The sequence below is a fragment of the Molothrus ater genome, chromosome 5 (genome assembly GCF_012460135.2).
Source record: "Molothrus ater isolate BHLD 08-10-18 breed brown headed cowbird chromosome 5, BPBGC_Mater_1.1, whole genome shotgun sequence".
Classification (NCBI taxonomy): domain Eukaryota; kingdom Metazoa; phylum Chordata; class Aves; order Passeriformes; family Icteridae; genus Molothrus; species Molothrus ater.
Genome location: NC_050482.2, coordinates 30,786,147 through 30,800,005, shown reverse-complemented (window position 1 = coordinate 30,800,005; position 13,859 = coordinate 30,786,147).

The following is a 13,859-nucleotide window of genomic DNA, read 5'->3' as shown; positions in this document are numbered from 1 at the left end:
TTTATCTTGAAAAATTACCTGTTGCCCACAGAGAGGGTAGATCCTTCTGCCTGACTTGAACGTTGCAGTATTCCAAAGGGACTTTCCTGTCTTTGCATAAGTCTTCTGAAGGTTGGCTGGAGAACTATCAGATCTTTAAGAAAAGGACTTCAAAAATCAAAACATACAATCTGATGCTATTTAATAACAATTATTTCATCACCAGAAATTTTCTATCAGTCACTCAGTTGTACATGTTTTTTTTACTACTGACAAAAAGGGGTTTTAAGTACTGATGTAGCATATAAATATCATTGTGAATTAAGTGTATTAGAGAAACAATTAGAGCACACAGCGTACTAATCAGCTTGGAATGAGTGTACTGGTCCCAGGTCAAACACAACCTCACTAAAAGCATAACTGTATGTCCACAGAAGCCCAGCAAAGCTTCAGATCCGATTTCAGAGTTCAGAAGAACATGAGCCTGTATTTAACCTTAATGGGTAGCTTACTAGAAAGCATCACTATGCCTTAGATTTGACTTTTAAGTTAAAAATTATCAAGTTATTTCAACCAAGGAATTAAGGACGCTTTTAATCTTATGGATCTTGCAGTGCTGTATTTCCCCTTGTCGTGGTGGCTCCAGCTTCTCTGCCTGTGACAAACCCCTTCTGCCTGTGACAGTGTCACCCACCTGCCCCCACAACCCCTCACTATCCACAGTTGGCCTCCAAGCCCAGCGCTGGGGCTGGTTCCCAGCTGTGCTGTGCTGAGCTGCTGAGCAGCATTCACCCTGTGTCTGGCCAGCAACAGGCCAAACAGAGCAGGCAATTTGCAAGGTTTTTTCCCAGGGAAGGTTCCCTTACTCAGCTGCAATAGGAACTATAACCTAATAACAAAAGGTCTGTTCATCTGAGAAAATGTTATTAACACCAAACATGAGAGTAAAACTTTCTCTCATGGAACAGAGATACACAAATGCACAGGCAGAATGATTGAATAGCCTTTATTGCCTTGGAAAACCTGCAGAAAGATTCTGTGTTAATGAAACCCACAGTAACAAATTATGTATTCACCACCTTACACTTTCAAAGAGAAGCCTAACAGCAGGGGTTTTTCCTGACTTCTTTTTCTCCATTTGTAGATAAATGGGAAAATAGGCAAATAAACACAAATAAAAACCAAGGCTGCTATTCCACACAACAGCTGACTGTACTGCTGATCCCACATGCCAGATGCTATACTGCCATGACCAAATCTGGTGCTGACATAAATATTGTCCATACTCGTAAATTGAAATTGTTTTTGGATGCAAGACATATGCACTTTTTTTTAACCTAGAAAGCTTAGACATACAAATTTAAAACAAGCCATTACTGTTAATCAAAATATTTTTCTAGATTTTCAACTATTGTTACTTTGTATATCAGGGATAGGGACAAAACTGGCTTTTCCCCTTTTTTTTTCTTTCCTTTTTGCAATGCTCTTAAAAAATCTTACCTAACTAACTGTATTACATGATGTGCTGGGGAAGATGTCAGGATAAATTGTAAAGTTTATTTCCCTGAGAAATTTGAGTTCTGCCAAGTTAAATCTTCAGGCTGAGTGGGGTGTCCATTAGGAACAGGTGGTGGCTCATGCAGAGACAGGCTTAGCTGAATAAAAGCTTAGTTTCCAATAAGATCTCTTTCCCATTAGATTAGAAACAGGTAAACCAGAGAAAAGGACAGAAGACAGAGGAAAAACTACATTTCTGGATGCAGCAAAAATGAGGGAAATACAGCAGAGATCTCTGTAACTCTAGACAGGATGCTGCAGGTTACCTGTATACCTCATTTTATAAAATTCTCACAGAAAATCACTGTCAGAAAGTTCACAAAAAACTGCTATCCACTGCCAATATTTACACTGAAATCAACAATTTTACCCAATGTTACTAGGCAGCGTTGAGTGATTCAGAGGTTTTCCACTCAGGGGACAGCTTGTCACTTATATCTGCCTGAGAAAGAGGCTCAAAGTCTTCTCAGCTTGGGCAAGCTGAAGTAGGACATAGGAAAGGGTTGCTTAGAGAGGCTGGAACTAGCCAAGACCCTGAGAAACCTGATCTGACGTCACAGCTGGATTCACTTTTAGCAGGGAGGCTGGACCAGATGATTCCAACAGTTCCTTCCCATCTAAAACTCCTCTGATTATCTGATTTTTGGATAAAACTTGGGTTTTAGTGGAGTTTAGAGTTTAGAGTTTAGTTCATAAGTTTTCTCTGTGCAGTTAACCTGTTGCCTACCATTCTTTTCTTTTTTCCATTACCATTTTTCTCTCATACCCACCTCTAAGCACTCCTCTTCCCTACTGTCAGAGAAGGATCTCCCTTTTCCCAGCTGTTCTGTCCCCAGAAGTGATCCTTAAAAAAAAAAAAAAAAAAAAAGAGATGGACTCCCAGTTTAGATGTCAGGTTCAAGACCAAAGAACAGTTTTTTCCCCTTTCTCCATCCTAGGCTAGGGCATTTCCAGTGCCAGGCAGAATCTTTAAAGGTATATTGTGTATTAATGTGCAAAACATAATTATTCAAAGATTTACAAATTGACTACTTCCTCACAAATTCCTGCAAAATGAGATGCTAGGGAAAAATACATTGTGAATGTTAACACAGGAAACACTGGTTGTTCATTTTTCCTTTTTTCCCTAGACATATTTCAGAACATTTCAGAAATGTCTGAATACCTGACGCTTCGTAATCAAGCACAAACTGAGACAAATAGACAGTATGGGATATTTTTGCTCCAACTGTGAAATATTTACAAGTCTAGAAGCAACCAAAACCTGAAACCTACATGGGAATTACTCAGTTATCTCAACAAAAAAAGGTGTTACCACCAAATGCAAAATTAATCCCTGGTCATCTCTTAAAAATTGATATTACAAGACAACAAACTAGAGCATAAACTTACATGACAACAAACCTGCTCTCTAACTTCAAGTATCTATTAGCCATGTACTGTCAGTCCAAATTAAACCTAAAATCAAGTCTGGCTAAAATAAAATTTTGTTATGTCTTCAGCTAAATAAAAGCTCTGAATGGAAATGGCATGTCTCAAAAGCAGTGGCTTGGCTCAGGTGATGTTAGCTGTTACATGAGTGTTACCAAATATAACAAACTTTTTTTGTCTAACATAGTAACTTCTATTTCCTTCAAAAACAACTGAACTATTTCTCCACAGTTATGTCAGGGCTCAAAAAATGTAAAGAGAAGCAGACAACTGCTGGATCTCACCACCACAAGTGAATAGGCAAGGTTGGAAAATAGGTTGGCTACATCTTTCCAGTTTCCCAGCCAAAAGATCTGTGGTAATACAAAGATTAAATAATCCTGCAGCTACTGAGGGCACTAATTAAAAAAAGGAATAAAGAGCATAGATGACCTGATACCTGAGTAAAACTATTCATGCATACTGTCTGAGAATATGCTTTGATGTTTGGCTGGGTGCAAACTACATGTCACATCAGAAAATCCATAAACAACAACAAAAAAAAAATAAAAGAAGCTGCGTGGGTACAGATTGTTCAAGTTGAAATAGGTAGCAATGGCCAAAGATGAAGAAAACAAAGTTGTTCTATCTAAAAAAACCCCAACTCTCAAAACTTACCAAAAAGGAACTAGTACTTAAAACTCACAGATTCTTACATGGGTCTAAATCTTACCATTGTCTCCACTCACACTGACATTTGCAAGATCCTACTGGACACAAGCATGAATACAGAAATCAGTTCTAGGAAATGCAGAGAGAAATGTATTAATGGATTTATGTGAGGCCAAGAATAATCACAGAAGGTTCACAAATTGTTACTTCCTTGCAGCTTCTTCCAATGTGTATAATCATTATTGTTGTATTGATGCCAAAAAACAGGGAGCTATATTTAAACTCCAAAGAAGGTATCTGGAGTTCAAAATGCTAATCATATTTACACAGAAAGGGAAGGAAACCTCATAATAATGTACATATGAATTTTCTTGGCTTATTTGTGTTCATTAAAAGCAGATGTTCTCTGTAGCCAAAAAAAAACCCCAGGAACTTACCAGAAGAGAAAAGCAGACACGGTTGGTTAAAACATGGCAGATATTTTACCCCACCATGTGTTGTTTTTCAAGCTTCTAGCAGTCAGATGGCTGATGGAAAATAGGTACAGTCATTTGTGAGGGCACAGGGAGTTATCAAATAATAAAAGCTTTGTCTGATAAAAACTGATTGGTTCTTGTGGCAAAAGAGCAGAATTCCTTCCAAAGGTTAGAATGGAATTTTTTTTTCACTGCTTGGAGTGTAGGCTTCACATTCGAAATATTTTATTTACTAATACAAATAAAACTTTGGGCTTTTTTTCTACATCCTTGAACACAGTAGTTCATGCGGTAATAAACTTACAGAAAATCAGCTGAAGGCAGATCTGACATTCTGACATCTGCTTTATAAATCTCTTCCTTCTGGTTACTTACTGACAGGAATGATAGAGATGAGTATGTCCTGGGCAAAAAAAGAAAAAAAAAAACAAAAAAACAAAACCAAAGTAATTTGGATGCCATGATGATCTTAGCCTCAGATTTTGTATTTTAAATTTCTAGTAGATCTGAAAATTTTTATTAACAAAAAATATAGCCCAAGATAGATAGCCCAAGATAGATAGCCAAAAAGTAAGAACAGTTCAAGGAACTGATAAGGGGATGAATTTACCTGAATAAATAATAAATGGAGGGATGTCCTTTCTCGCCTACATTTTTAAAGCTTTTTGAATAGAGCAGGTGAGAACACTCTAAAGTGTCATTTACCAGAATTACCCAATTTTAACTTCAGCAATACCTACCAACATGATTCTGTTCAGTCTCTTATCAATTAAGTCTGCCATAAATGAGGCTATAGTGGCTATTAAGTGAAAGTACCTGCTGAAATCAATTATACCATATGTACATAACCATCAGCAAAGCTGACTGCAGTCCCCCACTCTTAAAGGCACTAATGGCAGAGCCAATGCACAGTATCTCCCACTTTTCCTTCTTCAGGGACTGGGCACTGTAATCCCATCTCAGCTGTTTTCTTTCTAACATGGTGTCTCAGGAAATGAGGCTTGTGCAGACAGACTGTCTGTCGCTGTAGCTGTCTGTCTCCCCAGGGACTTCAAGTTTCAGCCAAACTTACAGAGGAACAAAAGTCTCAGACATAATGTTAGACCAACAAGCTTCATAGAAATAATCACTGGATAAAGGAGAAATAGCAAGCAAATGCTCTGACTATGGAAAGAAGAACCAAGCAAGTGAACATGAGCTTTTCAGCTTTAATGGAGATTCCATCTGGACAGGATGCCCAGCAGATGCTCTATTCATATGAAAATCTTCAATAGGAGTTTGTAATCAAGTGAAAATGCAAAGATTGAAAAAAAAAGTTTTTTTTTGTTTCAGGATTTGCAATAGATAATTGCTTTTTCAGAACACTGAAATGAGAATAGATAAACAGGGAGACAGAGGGGGTAAGTCTTTACTATACGCTCTCTCATGCTCCCAAATATTTCTGCTTTACTTAATGTTACTGGAGGTGGTGACTAAAGTCATGGATTGTGGAAGCTTCTTATTCCAGGATAATGGGGTTTTTTCTACAAATAAAAAGATGATTCTCTCCTTCATTTGTTGGGTAATCATTTTTCAAAATACTCTTTTCCCCCACTTTAAAATCAGTCTCAAGTTCTAGACCTGTCAATTTGTTTTCAGATACATTTGAGGTTCAAAGCTGTCTTGAAATATTTTCTGATTATTCTGAATATATTACTTTTTCTCAGTTCTCCATTTTTCAAAACCCAAGTGCTCAGACACTATCAGCCATCCAGGTGTTTTGGAAATGAATCCCTACTAGAAAAGACCAAAACCTCGGCTGAGTACACTGACAAGAATGCATAATATGTTCTTGAATTTACTCTCAATAAAAATTTATTCATTTATATACCAGCATTAACTGCTATTTTGAAACTGGGATATGATCAAAGCCATAATTAGGTCTCATAACTTTTGTCAGATCATATGCCCCAGAACATAGCCAAATTAAAAAAAAACACATTGTTTTTCAAATTAGTATTTCCCTTCTTACAAAATATCAGGCTTTAAAGGAGACTCTCAGGTACCCCTTACTATGAAGTTAGCCTAAAACAGATGCTGATTCTGACTTCTATCTCTGCATAAGACACAAGCAAGACTGAGACAGCAGGACAGGGAATTCTAATTTCTGCAAACACAAGTTTACTTCAGAGCAAACTGCATCAAACAACACCGCAATAATTTCTGTCCTGGAACTGAAAGATAAAGGCTCTCTGCAAAATGTGGAACAGGTCAGAAGCATGCTCCATGTGAGGGGTCACCCCAGCATTCCCAAAGGCACCACAAACAAGAAGGCAGTAAATGGTCATCATGGAGATGCACATGGAAATACATCAGGGAGTTGCTGCAGTGGACTGTGCTGGCTTATGGTTGTATAAAAAGAATAAGCAGCATAATGAGCATGAGTCTGCACACAAACAAAATTCTGCCCTTACAGTCACCCTTGCTGCTTTCAAGATGCTTGGTTATGAAGAAGGGGGAATGTGTCCTTTTATTTTCAGATTATATATTGCCTAAAAAAATAAGCACAGAAGCTGCCTTCATGTCCAGGATCTTAGGGACAGTTCTGAGTGAATTTTTCTTTATATCCTTCTTTCCCAAAAGTAACTAATATTAATGGATGGTTGTGCTCATCCCTGTTATTATTGAAGGAAAGACAGAGCAGGTTTAGCTTGGATTACTATGGATCATAAAACCCTTTGCAAAGCAAGCATTGTTCACCAAAGTAATATACAATTTTATTTCTTTCCTGCTTAGTTTTCCTATGTTGTCAGACACTTGTTAAAAGCCAGTAGTAAAACACCTGATTTAAACAGGACACAGGCTGGGGAAAGGTGCCATAATGGTAAGGAGATTCGGTTTCTTTATTTATAAAAAGCAAAAATTAAACATTGGTTCTACATCTCCTAAACAGTATTTCTATTGACTTGCAGCCATAACTCATTGTCATAAGAAGTTACAGATCTTTAACTCTCTTTTGAAGGAAGGAACTTGTGTCAGAAACTTGCCTGCCTTTTTCAGACATGTAGCTACACCCCCACACACCCCCTGAGCAAACTCACAGCACTGATGTGAGTGATCTGGTGTCTTTGTGTCAGCCTGGAGAACCCTGTGGCACTGTGATCTGAAGGTCCACACAGTGATCTCAGAATGGAGGTCCCCAGCTCACACCCTGGGGAGAAGGAGCTGCAGAGAAAGCCTGTACTGATCTTCTAGATGGACTTTTAAATTGCTTTTATGTTTTTCTTCTTTTTTTCTCTCTGCAATGCACCACCTCCTGTGCTTTCTCCTACTCTGTAATTCCAGTGATGTTTAAGACTGACCACTCATGATCTGCCATATTCAGCATGTGGAGTCTTGGAATGAGGCAGAAAATGTGCAAAAAAACACCATGAAAAGTATGAGGGGGAGCAGGACGTAGGAGCCAATTAAATGAGTCACACACTCAATATAAGATACTTCAAGAACCTTCTCAATCTCCTACCAGTGCTGCATAGGCACAAAATGGTTTTGAACTATGACTCCTGATAAATACAGCCACTCTAGTGCTCTATCCATGAGCAATTAGTGCAAGAGTGAGATTGTCCATTTTCCTTTACCTCATGACTGATATTGCAAATCTAGATTTTTCACAAATACTTTATATATTACTGTGGGGTAGTATCCATGTTTCATTAGAAAATCCCCTTGAATGTTCTCTCTTTAGACAATATTTTACAGTTACTGTAGGACATCACTACATTCCATTCTAATGCAAGAAGAATCTGGTGTTCTAAAAAGATTTCCTGCTTTATTTTGGATATATGAGACAGACATAGCGTTCCAAGAAATAAGTAATGCCTGAGGGCATGCAAAATCACCTTTTAAAGTCCATTACCCAGGTTTATTTGCATGAAGAACTGCATTTTAAAGGTTAAGTTACCTGTTATCATAGAAAAGCTACTACACTGCTTTAAAATAGACTGCTCAAGGCCATGACAAATTACTTTTCCAAATGTCCTTACTTTTAAAGGCTCAATTCAGTGAACCAATAACTTACTGTTAATTTGTAACATTTTCTCAAGTTCTGCCTACGGAATCGATAATGAAAATAAATTATCCTCTAGTGCTTAACAATGCTTTCCTTGCATATAAATATTCTCTGAAGATTTGAATACTTCTTAACAAGGTCTTTGGGTGTTTTTGAGATCTTCAAATTCAAAGACTTACAGACCCTAAAAATCCACGAGGCACACAAAGCCAATGACACCTCCATTTTTTCAAACTTTGATTTCAAGAGCAAATCTATCTCAAAATAAGAAATCATCTCAGAATATTCATTTATTTTTTAATTCAATGTATGAAACACACCTTTGGATGGAGGCTATCTCAGTTTAAGCTCTTGTTTTAGAAATTATCCAGGACATAAACTGCATGTTCAGTAAGTTATACACAAACTTCATGGTGCCAGCACACAGCAAGTAAAGTAAATCAATTTGATAAACAGAGATATTTAAGATGTATCTGATGATATTTTTACCATCTTTGGTCTCATGAAATCCTTGAAAAAACAAAGACATCAGGGAGGGCTGCAAGTAACAGCAAATCTGCCAAACTGAGGAACCAATATTTTGAGTACTTAAGAGGCATTTGAATGTAGAAAAGGCCAGAAGTCAGGACTATATCAACAAATAAAAGTAGTATAAAGATTTTATTCTGAAATATACACACTCCTAATGAGAAGCTTAACATTAGCCATTCTTACTCCCTTTTCAGCAGTACTTACCAGCTGATCACAGTTCTGAGGATAGAATGAGAAAAGATGACCCTGGTGGACAGGTAATGTCCTCAAACATCCCCCCTAGATCTGCAGAGCTATGAAAGTGAAAACAGGGAATAAAAAAATATAGTCTAAGTGCCAGGAAGAAAAGTCAGTTCTGAATGCCTAAGTATGGAGAGTGAGGAATCACTTGTGCAGGTATGGATTGAGTACAATCTTATATCCCCACACTGGTCTAAAACTCATTTTCTTTGTCCTTAGTATAATAAATAACATTCATGCCATGTGGGAGTAAAAAAGGAGCTTTTCAGCAGGAGAAAAAAAAAAAAAAAAGAAGAAGATGAAGAAGAGAAAAGAAGAAAAGGGTCTGATTCCTTGGAGACTGAGCAGCCTGGTGAGTAGTGTCCTGGTAGAACAGAAGAGTTGTTCTCAGGGTCTCAGTTGTTCTCAGCTTCAAATTAGTTGGAAAGCAGAGCCAAAAGGAATCATGGAATAATTAAGGTTGGAAAAGACCTCAAAAATGATTGAGTCCAACCTTTCACCAAACACCACCATGACAACTAAACTACAGCACTGAGTGCCATCTCCAGTTTCTTGAACACTTCTAAGGTTGGCCACTCCACTCCCTTCCTGGGTGATGTTTAACCACTCTTTCAGGGAAGAAATTACTCCTTATGTCCAGCCTGAGGCTCCCCTGGTGCAGCTTGAGGCCATGTCCTCTCATCCTGTCACTGGCTGCCTGATGGAAGAGATGAGCCCCCACCTGGCCACAACCTCCTTTCATGAGGTTCTAGAGAGTGATAAGATCTCCCCTGAGCCTCCTTTTTTCCATGCTAAACAACCCCAGTTCCCTCAGCCAGCCCCCTTTACTCTCTAGACCCTTCACCAGCCTCATTGCCCTTCTCTGGACTCACTCAAGCACCTCAATGTTATTCTTGCAGGGAGGGGCTCAAAACTGGACACTGGATTTGAGGTGTGGCCTCACCAATGCCAAGTTTAGAGGGGCCAATCACTGCCCTGGTCCTGCTAGCCACACTATTTCTGTTGCAAGCCAGGATACCATTGGTCTTCTTGGCCACCTGGGCACACACTGATTCGTGTTCGGCCACTGCTACCAGCACCCCCAGGTCCTTTTCCCCTGGGCCACTTTCCAGTCACTCTGTCCCAGGATATAGCATTACAGGGGGGTTGTGGTGACCCAAGTCAGGAACTTTCCTTCCAAACACTCTAGGAATTTCCTAGACTGCCTCCTCTCCACTGTGTTGAGTTTCCAGCAGACATCAGGCAGGTTAAAGTCTCCCAGAAGAACAAGGGCTGATGACTGTGAAGTGTCAGCCAGCTGCTTAGAGAATAGCTCATTCAGCTCTTCATCCTGATGTCATGGTCTGTGACAGATTCCCACTAGGATGTCTGCCTTGGTAGCCTTCCCCCTGATCCTTACCCACAGGTACTCAACTTTATCATCATCATTTTTGGTGGCTTCACCTTGGCTGGATGCCAGGTACCCACCATGCCACTCGATCACTCCCCCTTCCCAACAGAACAGGGTGAGAAAATAAGATTGAAAATGACTCATGGGTTGATACAAGGCAATTTACTAAAACAAATGTGAAAGTTTGCATGCACATGAACAAAGAGAAGAAAAACAGTCATTTTATTCTCTACTTCCAACCAGCGAGCAATGTCAGGCCACTGCCCAGGAAGCAGGGTTGCAGCACATGCAGCAACTGCTCAGGAAAGTAAACACTGTAAATAATGAAAGTCCCCCCTTCCTCCTCCTTTTATTAGCTTTTACACCTGAGCTGACACCATATGGTATGGAATATCCCTTCGGTTGAGTCAGCTGGCCTAGTTTTGTCCCCTCCCAGGATCTTGCCGACCCCCAGCCTACTCATGGAGTGGGGAGATGCTGAGAGACAGGGCTGATGCTGTGCCAGCACTGCTCAGCTGTAGCCAAAGCACTGGTGTGTTATCAACCCTTTTCTAGCTACCAAAGCAAAGACCAGCACTTCGAGGGCTGCTGTGGGGAAAATGAACTCCATCTCAGCCAGACTCAATAAACTATCCTAAGAGCAAGTGCAACTTTCAAGTGACAGTTTTCTCTTATCATCTGATAAAAGCCTTAAAACACTTGTCAGCCACAGCCATCCCTGACAGACCCGCTTTTTGTTCTCTCCATCCCCTGAGGCATTGCAGCATTCCCAGAGTCACACAGACTGGGCAGAGGACATGTTCTGCTTCAGGGCATGCCAAAAGTGTTAGAGCCTTGACAGGACCAAGCATGTGTGCTTGTGTCTCACCGTGAGTCCAGACAAGGATCCATGGCCCACGTGTTTGCTGCTAAGGGCTTGGCCCACTAGCTGTTGTCCAACTGTTTGGTGTGGACTTTACTGAAAATATTTGGGCCAGCTGAAAGAAGAGGACTCCCTTCGGGTACTCACAAATTTGTGTTTATGTCCTTGAGTAACTTGCATCCCTGTCTTCTTCTGGGGGCTCAGAGTTCATGCAGAGAGACCGCAGGCCACTTCTTTCAGCTCACTGAAGTACCCTAACCCCACATCTGGACTTACATTGAAAGAGAATTAATTCAGGATGGAGAGCGGGGAATCACAAAAAAGAAAAAGGAATATGACTCTCTGACCCTTATTACTGTGTGATATCTAATGGCTATAATGTACGTAACCAGGACTTAAACTGGAGGCTGGAAATCCTTATTCCTGCCTGAGCACGATGGCAGAAAAATCACGCCCTTGCCAGAAGGAGAGTGTAAGAGTAGAGGAGGAGGATATTCCTTTCTTTCAGTACCCCCCTCCTAGTTAATCTCTAGCCCAGAAGTTACACTGCTTGTTCATGAAGGTATTGTAAACTCCCTGTAGCCAAATGGCTTTTGAAAAACTCTTTTAATGATCAATTTCATTATATAACTGTAATAAATTTGTGGTTTTAATAAAGAAACTTAATATTGAAGATACTAGAGGCATTTCTGTATTTGTGGGGATTTTCAAGATCACATGGTAAATATTGTTATTAAAAGACCTTATCAAGCCCCATCAGTCTGTCTGGCACTGCACAGGATGTGAAAACAAGCACTGAAAAGCTTCCACTCTAATAGACAGTGCAGTGCAAGGGCAGGGAAACACAGGCACACTCCTAAAGGAATGGAAGGAGTAGACAGCCCTCAGCAATTCTCTGCAATAAGAATCTCTATTGGTGATGCCAGAAACCTTACATTTGTACAGATTATCAAAAGAGAAGTTTCACATCCTAATTAACGTACTGTCAGCTTCACACAGCTTGTGCCCATGTTTGATCAACAAAGATTTTGGAGAGGTACTGTTTTCCCATCCGTGTTATTTGGTAGAGGAAAGACAAACACCAGTTGTTCTCATCCAAATTAGATTTTAAAAAGCAATCTTCCTTTTAATTTAGTACGTAACTAGTGACAAAAGCACCTTTATGTTGTGAAATAGCACAAAAAATTAGATTGTATCATGCCATGTTCAAATTCATCAACAGGCAGTGGGAACGAAGAATTGCTGGGCTTACAACCAGCTCTTTCCAGACTCACAAGAATCCTGTGGTTCTGAACTGCTTTCAGACTGTTCAGTGCATCCCTTGATCATGATTTCTCTGCAACGTCTGCTTATTGGCAGATGACCTCTCTCTGTAAGCTGAGCAACTCATGAAAGGATGATCACAACTCCCATCAATTTTTTGTGCATCTGGGCCTTGAGATCTCCAATATAAAAAGCATATCCCAGTCAGCATTAATGAGAAAAATAAAATTGAAAATCAAAATTCTAATTGCCTTAAGTATTGGACTTCACTTTGATCTGGATTGTGCCTTCCCCAGAGCAATTATTCCTATGTCCAGGTCTCATGGCTGGAATCTAAATAACTTAGCTACAAGCAGTACTGTCACTTTGCACCTACCAGTCCTCCACACTTACTGAGGTATGAACAAGCTGCAATAAAAATCCTTAGTATTTTAAAACCAGTCTACCTCAATCAAAGGGTGCACAAAACTCACAAATGGACAGCTGCTCCATATGGTAACACATAAGGAATTTTCATTCCGTAAGTCTTTAGGAAGAATTCAGGCTCAACATTTTCAGTTTTGAAAACAGGGGAAGGAAGACTACAAAAGTGATTGCCCTCTTCTCAGACTGTATTAGTAATGTGATCAACTTAAATTTCACCCAGTATTTTATAGTATCAAGGTCATCAGGAAAGTTTAATGGTTTAGTATAAATGAAGACAACATAATTCTTTAAACAAATGAATATTCCAATGGAGAGTCTGAAACAAACCAGTGTTTAATCGATAACCTCAAGATTAAAATTACTTCAGTGCTGTATAGCCTAGCTGCATAGAAATTCAGCACAAAATAAGAACAATTAATAAAAAGCTGATTTTTTATGATAAGGTAGTGCTCCAAAAGTCTTTTAAATCAATAGCTGTATCACCTATATCTCACCAGGCTTTGATCTATATTGAATCAGATCTTTAACATATATCTTGTATCATAGTAAAGAATTTTAGTTTGCCTGTAGGATGAATTCTAGGACAAGGAGCCTTTTAGCTTTATATATAGCCACAAACCCTCATATTAAAAACCACTTTGCTATGTGCCCTTAAAAGAAATGCGTGATTTGCAGCTGCTTTAATATGCAAGCCCATTTGCTGAGAACTGTTCTATGAACTGTATGTCTGAATGACAATAAACCCACAATGTCTGTTGTTTGCTAAACTAGCCCGTGTTCAGTTTCAGTCTCTAAATGTAGGGTACTCTAAATTATGATGGAGATGTCGTGAGAAACTTGGCCGGGGAGGTTAAAATCGCTGTGAAACAGAAGTAAACGTGTTCTTTGACTTTCAGCTTCAGCTTTGCCTCTTCATGATCTGGTCACACTTCTCAATTTGATTTGCAGCAGTTCTCCCACAGATTCCATGGTCAAGAGAATCCCCCTACATGCCAATTAATTTTA